Below are 16,404 nucleotides of genomic sequence, written 5' to 3' on the forward strand. Positions count from 1 at the left end.
AAAAACTATTTCCATTGCCAATTGGCCATTGAAAGTGAAATTCAAATGGAAAATATTGTGATTGATATTTTTTTAGCGCTGGCAAAAACATTTGCCAGAAAAGCTTCGCCCTATCATACTAGAAATATTCATAAATAAATACACACACACACACACGTAACGTACATACATAGCTATATGAATAATAACTAATTGACGTCCATAAATTATTGACTTGGTTTTGCCCTGCCCACAGTTTTTTGATTCAAACGAATGGCACGACATAATTGCATTTGATTTGCAGAACCCAATCTGGAGACTTTGAATAATCGGAATCGATATTGATAAGCAAACAACAACAAGCAAAAATCAAATCAGTTCTCCCCATGCGATGTCACAAACATTGATAATTAATTGAGACATATTTCACGCTGGGAATCGTAACTTCAGACTCCAGACACAATCACCAGCCCGAGCACAATGGCCAGCCCAGCTCAGGCCAGGCCAGAGCCTGTAACCCGAAACCAACAGCCAGACCACGAAAGTCAGGAAACCGCACAAGCATCGGTTGAATATTATAGCCCAAAAACAGAACTAAATGAAATTCATTTCCAAAAACAAAGGAAACACAATTTATCAGCCGCAAAAGCATAACTGAAGGTGGGGATGGACGGGTACAGCCCACAGGCCACAACAACAGCAACAAGAGAAGCTCAGAAACAATGGCCAAAGCAACATACACTCGGACAGTTGGGAGAGCAAATCGAGCAACTTTTGGCAAAGGACCTCAACTTGACAACACCTTGTTGACTTTCCGAGTGGCCGGCCAGCCCTGTCCAGCCCTGCACAGCTGTCTGCATGTTCTGTCAAATGTTCGAGTGTCAATGTTGCTGTTAATTAATTTTCCCAACTGAGTGACTAACCGACTGACTGACTGACTGACTGATGATGCATGCCACTAGATAAGAGAAGCGGAGCCCTACTCCGGGCTGACCCTTTGCCGGAGTCCAGGCGGTTGCTTGATAAACTGTTTGTTTGCTTGTCCAAGCCGTTGTCGTAGGTGTTGTTGGTCCCCGTGTTACTGCAGCCGGCTAATGACAGCCAAACAGCCACTTCAGTGGTACTCCCAAGTCCCTGCCAGCCATGCCCAGTCCCCACTCCCCAGAAGGTCGAATGCGTGTCGAGAGTGTCTGTGCGGGTGAAGTGTTTAAATTTCCAACTGCCACAGTTATATGTACTCGTAGTCGAGGAACGTGCTGAGTTGCTTGGGCCATCCGGAAGATGATTATGCTGTGAGTCTTGTGAAATTAGAACCCAACAATGGGCACGTCTAAAATAATCAAAGAGCACTCGTAACACATCCACATTCGATTCCAACAATGATTTACATTCTTTACAGCCATAAAGTTTGCTAAACTCTTTCCGCTTAGCCTGCCATTCTTCACTTGGAATCTTCCAAGTTCCACAAACATTTCCCTTTCATTAGGGTAGCAATCGTTCGAATAATTGCTGTAGTGCTCTGGCTGGTACAGAAATAGCATGTCAGCACAATGCGAGCCCAGCCAAGTCAAGCGCAGAGCCCATAATTATTATTTTGTGCCTCCTCGTGCAGACCATTTGGACATGAATTGCACAAAGGCCGTATTCCGTATTCCGTATTCCGTATTTCTGTCCAGGAAGGGCGGTGCTCGAGCTGTGGCTAGCTGGGCTACCTGTCAGGTATCGAATAAAAACCAGCGCACCATTAGTCATATTAATCCCGGTGGAGTCATTAAGTCGTAAAATGGCGAAAGGTAGCAAAGTGGGAGGCAGCAGCAGCGGGCAAGACGGCTTTTCTTTGTCTTCCAACATCATTCATGGATGCGAGTTGTGCGTAAGCTGACTATGTAGGTCAATTTCGGTTGTTGGCCGCTCCGTCAAAGTCAATAAATAAATAAACGACACCAAATTTAAGGTGTCCGGTCGTATACTTAATTTGCCAAATGCACAACAACAAAAATGAAAGAAAATAAAGGTAAAGAAAAGAGCAAAAATATTTCCGAGCACTCTCGTTAGTGGATATACTCGACCTGTCCTCTGGTCTGGACAAAGGTCTAAAAATATGAAAACAATTTTCATTGCAGAATCCCAAATGAGGATATGATCCAATGGCATTATTTCTATAAACTTTAGGACAGAGACCCCGGAGACTGTAGCCGTGCGTGCAGTCAGTCTTCAACCTTCTTCGAACATTTCCATTAACTATTACCAGAGCCAATTCTGTGCCATTTGCCATTTGCCATCTGCCATAGTCAATCGGAGATTGTCCCGGCAAAATAGCAACGTTTAGTTTGGCTCTCTCTCGCTATTTGTGCTGGCATTCAGCTCAATGGTGACTGCAAATCAAGTTGAAATCCCCAATCTGATCAGTATTTCGACTCAACTCAATTCCACTCCAGTCCATGGCCCGGGGGGATAAGTGCAACTAATCGCATGCTCATTGCTCATCCGCCGCCTATCCTTCGGCACATTGCTTATCTGCAGCCCCTCGCACCGCGTAAGCCAGAGCTCTCCATCTTCCCCGCGAATGGGAACGGATACCTGGCTGGGTGCCTGTGGGGCACAACACAATCCGAGCTACAGCAAACGCTGCTCAAATATTTGCTTTAAAATATCTTTCACATGTCAGCGACAAGCGGCCACTGGGGGAAATGGTGGAATGAGAAAACTCGGCGGAGCTGGAAAGGTAACGAAAGGAAAGGAAAGGAAAGCAAATCAAACAGCTAAAGCAGGTGCGGTTGCTCGGCATTTTTATTTGCTCTGGCAGCGCAGGCACGCAATTTGATTTAATTTTTTCTTTGGTATTATTTATTTATGTTTTCTTCTTTTCTTATTTTGCAACGATCAAAACAAAGCAAAGCGCAAACCCAAAACATTTACAGGCCATTGAAGTTTGAATTTTAAGCTCAGCACGGAAATGTTGAGCACGACAATGACATTTGGCCTGTCTTTAGCATGCCCAATCACAATACGTACATTAATGAATATTTAATAGAGGTAGGCTGCTAATCAAATGTTGTAAGGAGACAGCTCGATGTACGAGTGAGTAGTGGAATTATTACAATTGTGCTCTGCGCCACGTCACCATCTACAATCGAGAACGACGCAAATTTCCGGGAAATGCTTTGTCCCGAAAGGCAGAGGAAAAGGAATGCCTCTGCATGCATGTTGTCTACTTTCGGGTGCTGATGTAATGCGTAATATTCTGTTAACTAGACTTTTCCGGGTTTTCCGAAAACAATTCCACTCCGTCAAGCCGCACCCACCGCGCGAGCGGCAGCCAACGATTAATCACAGTTACAGTTCCATGTAGTGGTAGCCGCATTTACCGTACACTTTTTGCTGGCAGAGAAGGAACGCGGGGTGCGGAATGCGGAACGCGGAACGCGGAACTTGGAACATATTTGCATGCAGTCGCGATATTCGGGTATTCGCATAAAGTAACTTTTGTGGTGACAACAGACCACAGGAAGGATAAGCTGATAGTAAGCATTAACCAAACATTAGTTAATTATGACTAAGATTCTGATACATCAATTGGTAATTGGTTTAGCCGTTTAGCCTCATTATTACGCCGCATGTTTGATCCCTAATCTCTCGGGCTGTAGAGCATTCCAGCTGCTGTTTGCCAGTATTCATCCTCTGCTATTTTCATTCAGAGTGCGTTATTAATCGGGCGCTCCATTAATCACACAAACCAACGAATGGGACGACACCCAGTCTCCGCTTTTCCTTGGCTGCCTTGTCATAGCAAGTTGACACTTAAAATGTTAGCTAAATTTACACATGCACTCAGGGCAGAGTCAACACGGAAAACAGCGCAGAAGGGGGATCCAGACAATGCTCTCGAAGCTTCTCCAGGACTGCCTTTCCCCACAGTCATCGGCCGCTGGGCTGAGGCGTGACTGATGGAGGCGGAAACTCTAACACTTATCGTTCATTATTATCTATCTAGCATAGCAGCCATCGCCTCTTTCCACTGCCCCACATGGCCACACACACACACACTTAATTGATTTCTTTACTGTTTTCCTCTTTCTGTGCCAGCACAAGGTTGTGGCTACTGCTGCCACGTACATGTGTGCGCGAGTGTCTCCATGCTGATGGAATAGTTTACACCGCAGAGCACAGAGCAATCTCTAGTCGAGCGCGACACTGGCGACCCTTGAGCTCAACGTGGCTTAGAGCGTGGGCTATAAATTAAATTCTTATGCGTGGGGGCAGGCAATTAAGAAGGACTCCGCCATCAGAGCAGAATGTGTCACAAAGAACCAAAAGGGCGGGCAGATGCGAGATGGAACTCGTGTGGTTGGTCTGACAATTTCATTAGCCCGTCAGAGCATACAGGACCAAGGCGACAGCAGTCGCTGATGCAATTAGTAAGCTGCCTAAACTAATTATCTAAAGCCAGGCTCCGACTCATCGGAACTCTTCCACTGCGCGGAGTGTGCGGGAGCAAAGCTTTAAGAGGCCGGGACTTAAATCGCTGTAAATGTTTGATTGTTTGCACAAAAGGAAAGCGAAAAGCTTTCGCACAACTCCTCCTAGCCACGCCCCTCCATTTGGCCCGCCCACATGAGTTATGTTGGCTCATTTAACGGCCGCCTAATTGCCAGGCAATTACATGGGAAATTGACAATGGCAAAACAATTAGACGGACACTGGGACACTGGGACACTGGAACTGGGGCGTGGTCGACACCCACCCAAAACGCATGAATTAAGATTTAAGGCTGCTGATGAGCCAAAGCCAAAGTCAGGCCCAAAGAAGACATCCAAAGGAAATAAAATAAATTATGGCGAACAAAACACAAAAATCGTCGAATATGCATGGGCAGAGGAAGGAGCAGGAGCGGGGGGCAGCGGCAGCGGCAGTGGCAGACAAAGGCGACAGAGCAGAAAAAAGAAGAGCAGTAGAGCCGGGCATAGGCAACCCAAATCAAATTGAGATTTATGAGCGCACTGATGTGTGCCTAGGTCAGCCATAACACAGCCATTGTTGCTGTCCATCCACATCCACATCCACATCCTCGTCCTCGTCCACAGGCATCTCTGGCTTCCATTTTTCATGTTGTCTTCCATTATTACTGTTCGGCAGGCTTCACACCTGCCGGGCAGCCGCAACGAGAATGTAAAAACACAGCCAGAACCGTAAGGGAAACCTTTTAGGTCACATCACAGGAAGGCGGGACCCAAGCAAAATAATATCAACGCATATAATTTATTATATTGATTTGCCCAGTGACAAAATGAGACAAATTGCTTAAAGTAAAATAAAGGTACGAACAACAGCATGTTCTTGTGTCATTAACATATTCATTTCGAAGGAAGGAAAATGAAATTGCCACTCGAAGCTCTTGAAGCAGGATTGGAAGATACATTCTCCAAAGCTTCGATGGCTCAAAGCTGAACTCTTTTGATTGTATTTTAACGTTTAAATATGTACCGATTGGGCGGTACAGTACTCTGAAAAGCACTCCACATAGATTGGGCATTACCAAGAGCAAATTGGAAGCGAATATGCGCTACAAAAGCTGACCGCACTTGGCCACTTTTCCCGTTTATGGGTTATGGGACACGACGCAATGGATCAAATTTTGATGACACATTTTCCTATTTGCGTGCATCAATTATTTATATATCTCAACGTGGGCCACCGTGCCACAAAGCCAACAACACACGCCACCACACCACACGCTGTACCCTTGCGTCGATTTCGATTTGTGTCATAAATTGGCAGCTGCCGTTTTGAGGCTGCTCGGTTCGGGGGAGCAATAAAAATAAGCGGCCATAAAATTCAATTATGGCCACAACAAGTGCAGACACCCACTCATACTCGTACATCCGATCGGCACTCGTACTGGCATTCGCACGACAAAGTCCGCTCCCGGGCAATCATTGCAATCAATTGTGCATGCAGCAGCAGGAGCCAGGAGTCGGCAGGCACACGCACATCCTTGCCACACAACATGCAACATGTAGCGCTACAATTTGGTTGACTTCAACGGTGAGAAGCAGCCACGAGGCAGCAGGAAGTTTTGCCACACTTTTTGTTACTTTCTAGCTGCGACAACAACAAAGTGCAGTGCAAAGCCACGCATTTACATGTAACTGCCACGCACACAATCACGTACACAGATGCATCTCAATGCGTGTGAGGGGTACTTATGCCACACACAAGAGGCACTCCCAGAGTCATACATTCATGAAATCTGTCGATATGCAACGTTTGTCAAGTGCCCAATGAAGGACACTCCGCATTGTGCATGTTCCCTAGGGACTCCTTTGACTGACAATGATAGAAAAACAATTTTGGGCAAACTGCCAAGGTGTTTCCATACTTTAAGGGCAGATAAACGATCAACAGAAGTTGATGGTTACTTTATGGTATAAAGTTTAGACAATAAATTATAGATGAAGTATGAATAACTGATACAAATTTAGAAGCATTTCTGCTAATACTCCGTTCAAATTTACATATCTGTATGTAAGAGATATTCAATTATCCTCATGTACATTCAGCAAAATCCAATCAACCATCGAGTGTTGTGTTTCCATTCGAAACCGCAAAGTTCAGATCGCCAGAAGGTCTCTTTCTCTATGCGGTGAAATGATGCACTTTTTAAAATGAAATCAAATATTTATTGGCAAATATAGTTGTACAACTAACTGCATTGTTATTTGCTCGGCCGGTTGGCTTGGCCATTTAATTAACTTGGCAGCTCCGCAAATAGCTCGCACTCGACATTCATGTTCATGCATGTTATAAATGCTCTCCATGTGATTTCCCCACGGCGGGGGTGGTCATGGGCAGTGTGCAATCAGGGACAGCTGAGCTGTACAAAACGATAATAATAGATATTTACATACTCGCAAACGGGTTTGCCTACGAGCATTGATAACAATAAAAACCAAAGACAGCCACTAAAACGACAACCAACATTGATAAATGTTATTTGAAACATTTGTACAGAGCTTTTGAGGTGTATCTATAGTTTGTTAGCCAGTCTTTGCAATCTTGTCCTGAAAGTTTGTTGGAAACACACACAAATTAGTTATATTAAGAGCATTTAACTTTGATTTGCTTATGCCACAAATGTTGTATCTTATGGAAATTCTTTTGCAGGGGTTTTGATTAAGTGAATCAACTACATGATTGTGACATGCCTTTAAAAATGAGTTCATTCTGTGCTGTAATCCATTGTCCTTTCTGCCGAACTACACAGGACGCAGCCATTGCGCTAATGAGGCTTTTATTGGCTGCATGTGGGCTTAGCTTAGCACTTGGCCATCAGTTGGGATATCGTTTAATGGCAACACTTTATGGCTTTCTAATGAGCCCCAAATTGTGCGGGCCATAAATCACACCCTATGATGCAGGAAAACCTTCCAAAGAAGGCGAAACTAAACACTTTATTCCCTGACACTGTCGTCCATGCACACATATCCACGCACGTCTGTATGTTTTTTTTATTCGAGCGGAGCTTAACGACAGCTCGGCATCGCCGGCATCGATTCTCTTCTCAGAAATGCCATTAAATCCAATCAATTTTCCGCACACAGCTACAAATTTAAATATTGTTGCTGTGGCCTATGCATACAACAATAACCTGCAAAGAAAAGGTTCAAAAATGGCCAATAAAAAATTAACTAGGGAAAGACATGCGTTGCCTTGACAAGGAAATCGATTCAAAGAGCATTCAAGCACTTAATTGAGAAGATCAGAACTTTAAGTATCCGTATACTGTACTCGAATGTATCTATTACAAATGCAAAGTGTGTGCGATTGTGTGTGGGTTTTGCTCGTTTCGCAGAACTTATTTTGTGCTGTTTGCAATGCATCTACCCACGAGGCAGTCGCAGCCTTTCGATTGTCTGTTTTTGTTCCATTTTCTAGCTAATTAATTTCAGTTTGCGACGCAAAGGCATTCCGTTTTCGCGCTCTGTGTGCAAACTACAAGATGTCTTGAAACATCAACAACTTTGGCCTTTCCTAGATCGTTTTCCGTGTGGCTGAATTGTAGAATTCCATGCATTTTGGCACAAGCAATTCGCAATTAAACTGATGAAAATCATATTTTGAGTCTACTTCATGCAGCTTACAGATTCAAAGACAATCTTTCGCCGAATAAGTTGCCGTTTACCAACATTTCTTGTGCTGGCCAGGAGATGAGTTTCATAAGATGATGCCATAAGATATTGGAGTGAAAAGTAAGTGGGAAAATAAACATTTAAGATGATCATTTAATTCACAATGGCAGATGGCATAAGTAGCTGATGTAGCGCCCGCACATGTACACCCGTATGGGATACCATTCAGCTTTATCCTTGCCATTCCTTCACCTGTGAGGCAACGCATTCCGCGGCAGATCTTCTCTCTTTTACATTCATACATTTTTCAGTGTCTGCGGCATGTCCATGTCCATGTTCCCAGGGGGAGCAGCCAGCCGAAAAGGAGAGAAAAATCTGTCAACGGCACTTTTCACATTCCCCGCCTCCCCGCATCCCCGCACATTCCCCACCACCCCGCTCTGCCGCTTCGGCAAGCTTTCATGCAGCATGTTGTGCTGTTTTATGCCACTAAATATGCCAAAGCTCGCGTAAATTGATTTAAGCGCGGCGACAAGGACGCGGCAACGATGCTTACGAGTATGTGGGCGATAGAAGACATGGTAATGTGGGGAAGTGGGGAAGTGATGCGGCTCCCCCCAGCCATATACCTCCATGGCGGTGGATGCTGCTGGTGGCTGGTGGCTGGTGGCTGGTGGCTGCCAGGATGTGGGCACCTATTACTTTGAGACTGTAGTTGGAGGGTGCCTGCGGCTCTAAGCTAATCATTCCACTGTTGCTTTTGCTGCTTGATGTTTAAATATTTGCATCAACAAATTCCACGAAGCAAAAAAGCAGCTGCGAGTAGCTCGCTATCAAATAGTTGCCTCCCCAAGTATTAAAATAGATGAACAAAAGCTTAACAATAGCGGATATCGTGGGAGCTGGTTCATCACTCAACTTTCTGGAGTAAGCTGTAAGCTCAACTATCAATGACTCTCCGATAATTACCATATTTTCGGCTGCTGCTTAAGCGCGTTTCGCTAACTACTTTGAGTAAGTACATGCCCACGTGATGAAAATTTCATTAGCATATTATTTTCGGTAAACAACAATACGAGTGCGAGCATTGTCAGTGGGCGCCTACCTCAATTGCCAATAAATATAAATAGCCGCGGGCTACGTAACATCAGTTTGCTGGTTGGGTTGGTACATATGTTTGTATTTTAGTTGCCAGTTGATACAAGCCCGCTGGCAGGGTAACGGCTGTAACTGGCCCTAATCAACAACGGACCAGCACAGCGACAAACGTCAAGCAATATTATAATCAGTTTGTCCCTGCGCCAGATCAGGTGCGAAACCGCGGGCCATAAATCTCGAACAAGCGAACGCCAGGTACGCGGCAGAACAGGAAAAGTTGCAAAAACAAAACAAAACGAAAACAAAACAAAAAACCAATTGGCCGTAGTAAGTTTTACTTATTATGGTGGATTTTCCGCACTGCACAGGCCAAAGCCGCAGAGCTTATTACGGGGGATGGGTTGTGCCCTGTAGGTGTAGGATGGGTCCTACGTCACGGTCACATCGAATCGAGTGTAGAATGATTACGCTTGAGGAGTCAGTCGGTCACTGCCGTTTGTCATCTCGGACGTTTGATTATTATTATTAACACGTGACTGAAATGGGGCTAATTCAGGCGAGAATTTAATTAAAAATTCTACCCTTAATAACCAGCAAAAACAGACCGACAGACAGACAGACAGACAGACAGGCAAAGTGCGAGGGAGCAAGAGAGACAGTTGGAGTGGAAATAAAAGTGGAGAATGGAGAACAATGCAAGAGGAACAACAACAACAACAACAAAAAAGACGTGACGTAAACCGTTGATGGCAGTCGCTGCCACTACCTCCGCTACTGTCCTCCGCCTGGACACTGTCCGCATGACATTGCCCATTTTGGTTACGCCTGTAAATTGTTCAATGGTCGTTTACTCCCCGGGCCAGGCATTCCACGGTTTACGAGCTTTTTAATTGTCAGCCACGCACTCTGGCCAGCTCGCAGTCCCATCGTCTTATCTGGGGTAATGGATAAGCCAGAGATTCCTTCGAAGTCTCGCAAATCGCACGGTAGAAAATGTGAACCGTCGAGCTGGGCTTGAAGGATGATGCTGCAATTCCAATGACTTCCAGCGAACCATTAATTGTTTTATTTATTGAACCGCAAACGAGATTTATGAACCGCACGTCATACAACTTAATCCACTGGCCGTTAGCTGGAGACAGTGTTCTGCAGTCGATGAACATTTGAGGTCTTGGAGTTGTGACTTCAATCGATAGCCTTCCAGCGCCTTCGCCGTCGCTCCGAGAACTTTATTGTTATTGAAATATCCAAATAAAACCTAAATTAGGACACAACTTTTAACTCAATTACGAAGTCATTGAAAAAACAAATTGCAAGCACGGACCAACCGACACAAAACAAAAAGAAAGTAAGTAGGAGTACGAGCAGATCGAGCAGAGGATGAGGAAAACGAGAGAGTGCGGAAATTTCGAATTGCATTTGCGGGCCACTCTTCGTACTTTCTCCTTTCGCCCCCCTTGACATGCTATTTTCAACGAGCTCGGCACAGAAAATGAAAATTTTCCTGGCTGTACGGGGAAAATGTGGATTTGCTGCATTTCCTCCATTTTTCGCTGCCTTAGCATTATTATTGTTATTTCGGGGTTTTAGTGTTTGAAGGTTTTAATGGTCTGAAAATATTAGTGCAGGCGCTCTTACCGTTGACATGGCACGGCATAGTGCACTTAAGGATGCAATCTGACTTGTTCGTGGGAAAGGGGCCCTCTGGCATGCGACCTTTTCATACGCCATAGCCGAGAATAAATGTGTGTACATATGTACAAGTTCGATCTTAAATTCAATATATTATTTCTTAAGCCCGAGCTTCTATCGCAGATGGCCGCCGATTCGGTGGAGCTTGCAAAACCCAACCCAAGACAATCCCAGAAACTGACAACTTAAAAGTTGACATGAAGTTGTAGATTGCTCAGCTCTTCCACTTTCAGGTGACATCTCCTCTGTTGGTAAATATGCCATTGGCATGATAGATGAGCACTAAACTCAAGAGAATGCCAACAGATAATTATAGACTTGCATTTAAAATGCTTTTACGATTTACAATTTAGCTAGTGAAAGATTCCAATAAATAAGACAAAAGCTCTTCTGCTATGATCGAGGATGTGAATGGAACATCTAAAACACTTATTTCCTATTCATTTTTTGACAACTCATTTTGGAATTAAACAAGTAGAAAAATATTTAATTATTATCATAAACTTCCTTCTTATACTTCAGCTGTAGACCTTGTGGGCACTAAGTTAAATAAAACATTATCGAATACAAAAGAAAGTCTCCGTTCCCTATGGAACTAGGTAATTTTTTTTGAATAAAAATGTTCATTGTTCTCTTGGTTAAAAAACTGAACTTCCAACCAATATTGGTACACCTTCGAATGGTAGGCAACACGCAGTGCTACTGCCTCGTCATTCCTCGTATATTTAGAATTTGTACTTTTATATTCAATTAAAAATGCATGGCTTACCAACAATCAACGTCAGTTCCTTCGTATATTTGCATTCATTGATGGGTTACCTTCAGTAAATTGTTTTTTTATATATCCCACTGTAATAATTTGAATATTCTATTCCATTCTATTCATTAGAGATCCACAATCGGTTGCATTACACTTTTCAAAAACGTATTCGAACTCGGAATCGTCACTTGTTGTGCGCGCTCGGGCGACCGCCGCCAATTTTCAAACTACAAGCCAACGGGGTTTGCTTTCCGCTTCGGATACGGTGGCGATACCGTTAACGTGCAACGCCGTACAGGAACTGAATGGGAATGTGCGGATGTATGGGCCAAACTGTTGCGACACGAGCCCAAGAGCCGAGAAGCAGCCGAAGGCCCGAGACGGATGCGGCTTCCAGCTAAAGTGGAGGCGCTTCCAGCCAGCAGGAGGGAGGTGGCCAGTGCGCCGTGTCTTATCAGCCAGACCAGCTGCTCAACTGCTCAGCTGCTCAGCTGATGCCCTTGCACTGGGTAATATGTGCTGCAACAATACGTAGAATTGTCCATGACTTTGGCGTGAGTCGCCATAGGAATACATTGCTCAACATTGGCTTGCATATTGGCGGAACACTTTTCACGTTGAGGAGAATATACACAAAAATACAATTCACATACCCAATGAATCCACAATATCAACTAAAATATGAGCATCGTCATAATGGTCATTCGATTTGCCCACATTCTTTCGAATGTGACACATTTTTGATGTCTGAGTTGTCCGTCCCGATTTAAACCAATGCTTAGGATCTACGCTGACATAGCAGCAGAGATAATTGCTGATATTGATGTTGTTTTATATATTCCAGTATGAAATAGGAGGAGCCTCGTCCAACCAATTCTGCTACTCTTTTCTACTGCTATTAGTAGTAGTCATCACTGCGCATGCGTCAAGTCCCCCAGTCCATGGGCAACTGGCAACCCCAACTGGAAAGCGGGAAAGCGAACTGTTGCTCCTGTTGCTCTTGTGGTCTGGTGGTAGCCTCGACCGACCGATGTTGCACATTGCTTTGTCCTGGCACTGGGGCAGGCAGTGCCAGCGAGCAAAGCACTTTGCATGCACTTTTTGCACGTTCTCGTGTGCATCTTACATATGAAAACACTTTCGATGGACTCTTGGGCCACCTAGGCACGCCTGTCCAAAGGTCGCGGCCATCAGAAGCAATTTCTCGTGCCTCTGCGGCCGTCGATGCTGAGTCTGCACTCTCGGCGTTGTCAACATTGAAGGGCCCCGAAAATGGTCTTCGTTGAGTGGTTTTTATGCAGCGAAGCCCACTGCCACATCGTCCTCTGATGTTGGCTTTGGGTTGAGTACCTTACGGTGGGGTTGACTTGAAGTGAACTGAACTGCAATGGCCGGCAGTCTGATGTTGATGGCCAAATTAAAGTTGTGTGTTTATGTTTCGGTTCATCGATTGGTCGGCTTTGCACTTCTCCCCCACGTCGCTCATCTCGCCACCTAATGCACGCTTTATCGGAGACAGGAAACGAAAATCCTGCCATGCATAAACCACTCGAATGAATCGATGCATTTCCGCTGTGCAATCAAATTATCGGAAAAATCGGAATTTCAGAAAAGCTTAAATTCGGACACGTGCCCATTCGGCATGGAAGTGGAGAAGAACTGTGTCCACTTACATTTAATTTAATTTTGGAAACATATACAAATTGTTCTGCGATGTGGCGAATGTGCGTGAACGACTGTGAACCTTGGCCAATAAATAAAAGCATCCTCAAACCCGAAAGCCCTGCTGTGCAGCCTGGATCGACACATGTAGCACTTGTATTCCGCTCAGACAAGTTCTAACTAATGAAGTGCTATGTACATATTTACATTTTGAACGGGCTGTCCTGATTAATTAATTGGAAAACTCTCGAAACATGAAATACGAGCATGTGCTTATAATTTTTTAATGGCCATCGAAATCCGAGCTCATTCACAAAGATAAAGTTACAGGTTTATGTCTCTAGGTTCCGGGTTGCAGCCACCTTTTAGTGGCTGTCAACCCATTTTTTTGTGGGTTAAAAGAGAAGACTTTAACTTTTAAAAGCTTTTCAAATCATAAGTAAAGGATCCTAGACTCATAAATATACGCACTCAAACCTTCTCTGTGAGTGGTTGAATATGAGACTGTCTGTCTGTCTTTCTGTCTTTAGCTACCTCAAATAAGAACTGTCTTTGGTCAGCCAAAGCGCTTCTAGCCTCTCAAATCAAACCCTTTTCAGTGCAAAGCGAGACCTAATTTGAATAATTTATTTTTGGCCAACACGGCCAGTGGCAGCATTAATTAAAATGAATTCAGCGGCCACATGCGCCACCACAGGGGGGACAGACAGACGGATCATAGGACAACCTGTTAATCGGGTGATGCAGCTGCGACTGCGATGGCAGCCATAGTTCCGGCAACCAATTTCTCGTTGGGCTGATTAGCATTAGCCCAGACTCCGGCGATGGACATTTGAGTGGTTGTGCCCGAACCAGAGCCAGCGACTGGCAATAGTGTGGCCTGCCCTTTTTGTAGAGGGGGCGTGGTAGAGTGGAGACAATGCTTTAATCCACCGCAAATGCAATGAGCGGTGCAGCTGCTGTTAATTAACGTTTGTGTGACAGTCAGTGGACAGGCAGTGGACGCAACGGGCATGATGGGATGTCGCACGTTGTCAGATTATGTGGTATGCTCGGTGCCTGTGCTGCGGCCGATGTGGCTCGTGTGGCGAGAAAAAAGTCAAAATATTAAAAAGAACACACACAACATTTGCCTGATTTGTCGCACAAGTATATGGATTTATACAAAATCAAAGGAGAGCCCACCAATTAGAGCATAGATATCCTTATAACTGGAGCAGTGTAAATTCAATCGTTTTTTGTGTGAATTTTATATGAAAGGGGAACAAAATATTAATATATATATTTGAATATGTATACTGACCCACAATAGAATTACATTTTGATATGGGTCCGGTCTAGTTATTTGACAGTCACACGAGGACACTCCCAAAAGCTGCCCTCGCAAAATGAAAAAAGGTGCGACTCTTGTCCCAAATGCAAATGCATGCAAAGAAGAGTAGTGTGAGGATTCTTAGCCAGCTTCAAACCGTATCTGTTGACAGCATCCCACTTACTTAATACCTACCTCCATGCTGAACACTTTTAAAATATGCATGAGCACCTTTTTGGGCGTTTTTGGGAGATTGTGTGTGGCGCATACTTGATGGCATAAACCTCATATCCACGCAACAGAATATCAAGCAAAGGGAGAATTAATGGGCGAGACTGGTTAGAGAGTTAGAGTGCAGACCCCAAATAAATTTATTGCATCCCCTGCTCAAAGGACACCCGAATGGAATTAAGACTTTTGAATTATGGGAACATACTAAAATGTCAAGTACTTTGATGTTCGCTTAATGTTGCACTGTCAGTGTCATATTCACTGTCGGTCATCAATCATACTGTGTGGGGCGGTCCCTCCATAACGAAACTTGAAGTAGTCCATAAAACCTATGCCCATAGCTTAAATAGAAGACTTTAAAATATAGAAAGAACATTTTAAAAATGCTTCCATATGTTAACATTTCGGATTCCATTCCCAAATTCCCTACACCTATTGCTGACATTTAGTAGACTCATTTCTATAGAATATACTCGTAGTATTACGAGCGCTGGCTATTATCAGACGAAAAGTTGTGACTTAATATATCGCTCCTCTCCTTTTTAACAGAAAAATACATTTTATTCTTGTCGGAGACAGATATTTACAACAAAAAGAAAACAATCAAAGGAGAAAATACTTGGAAACGCAACCAACCAGCCCTATCCACACTCCTTTCCTACCAGAACTCCAGCCCTGCCACCACAATCACTTCCCCCGCCTCTTGGGAGAACGTGTTCCGCTGATTGGCATGCACGAGCTGCATCGAGCTGCAGCGTCCAGCTGGTGATTCCAGCCCGCCTACGCAGCTTCACAGAACTGAGGACACCGATAGCATCGGGGAAAACCGTCGCGTGCTGCCAGGTGTGTGGGACGATCAAAGGCTTGACGCTTTTGTAATGAATGTCGGATGGTGTTTTGTGAATCTTGAATGCTGTTCCAGCGACAGCGTAGGGACATAGGTCCTGGGTGCTGGGCTTCGTGCCAATACTCTGGCACACCTGCCGCTTTCAAGTTTGGAAAATGTCTGTTGATTTAATTTTCTTCTTCGAATTTATGTTTGTGTTGCTCCTGCTTAGGCAGCACGTGTGTGGGTGTGCGTATGTTTTTGTGTACTTTCAAAAAAGTGCTACACAAAGAAAACGTGCAAAATGCCTCAAAAGATGCATGTGGAGTCGCTCCAGATGGAAGGGGAGCTCCAGCTTCATCATTCTGTTCTCTCACTGCTTGTTTTTGCTGTTGTTGTTCCGCTTTCGTTCCGCTTGTTTGCCATTTCGCTTTTGAAGTCCCCAGTGACACCCAGGCACCCACGCAGGACCATACAAAACATACACATACCCACCCACCCAAACGTTCACATACCCATACAGCAACAGCAGCGGGAAACTTGCCAAATGGAGAGAAAATGGAAATTAAATGAACTTGAAATTCTGAGCAGCTCTGACGCAGGAGCAGTGCCACCGCAGCATGCATACAAACATACATACATACATATATTTTCGCACTCTGACCACCTGAATCGTTTTAAGGTGTTTAAAGTTTCTCTACTGTTCCTCCTAGTG

Source organism: Drosophila guanche, unplaced genomic scaffold (genome assembly GCF_900245975.1).
Source record: "Drosophila guanche unplaced genomic scaffold, DGUA_6, whole genome shotgun sequence".
Taxonomy (NCBI): Eukaryota; Metazoa; Arthropoda; class Insecta; order Diptera; family Drosophilidae; genus Drosophila; species Drosophila guanche.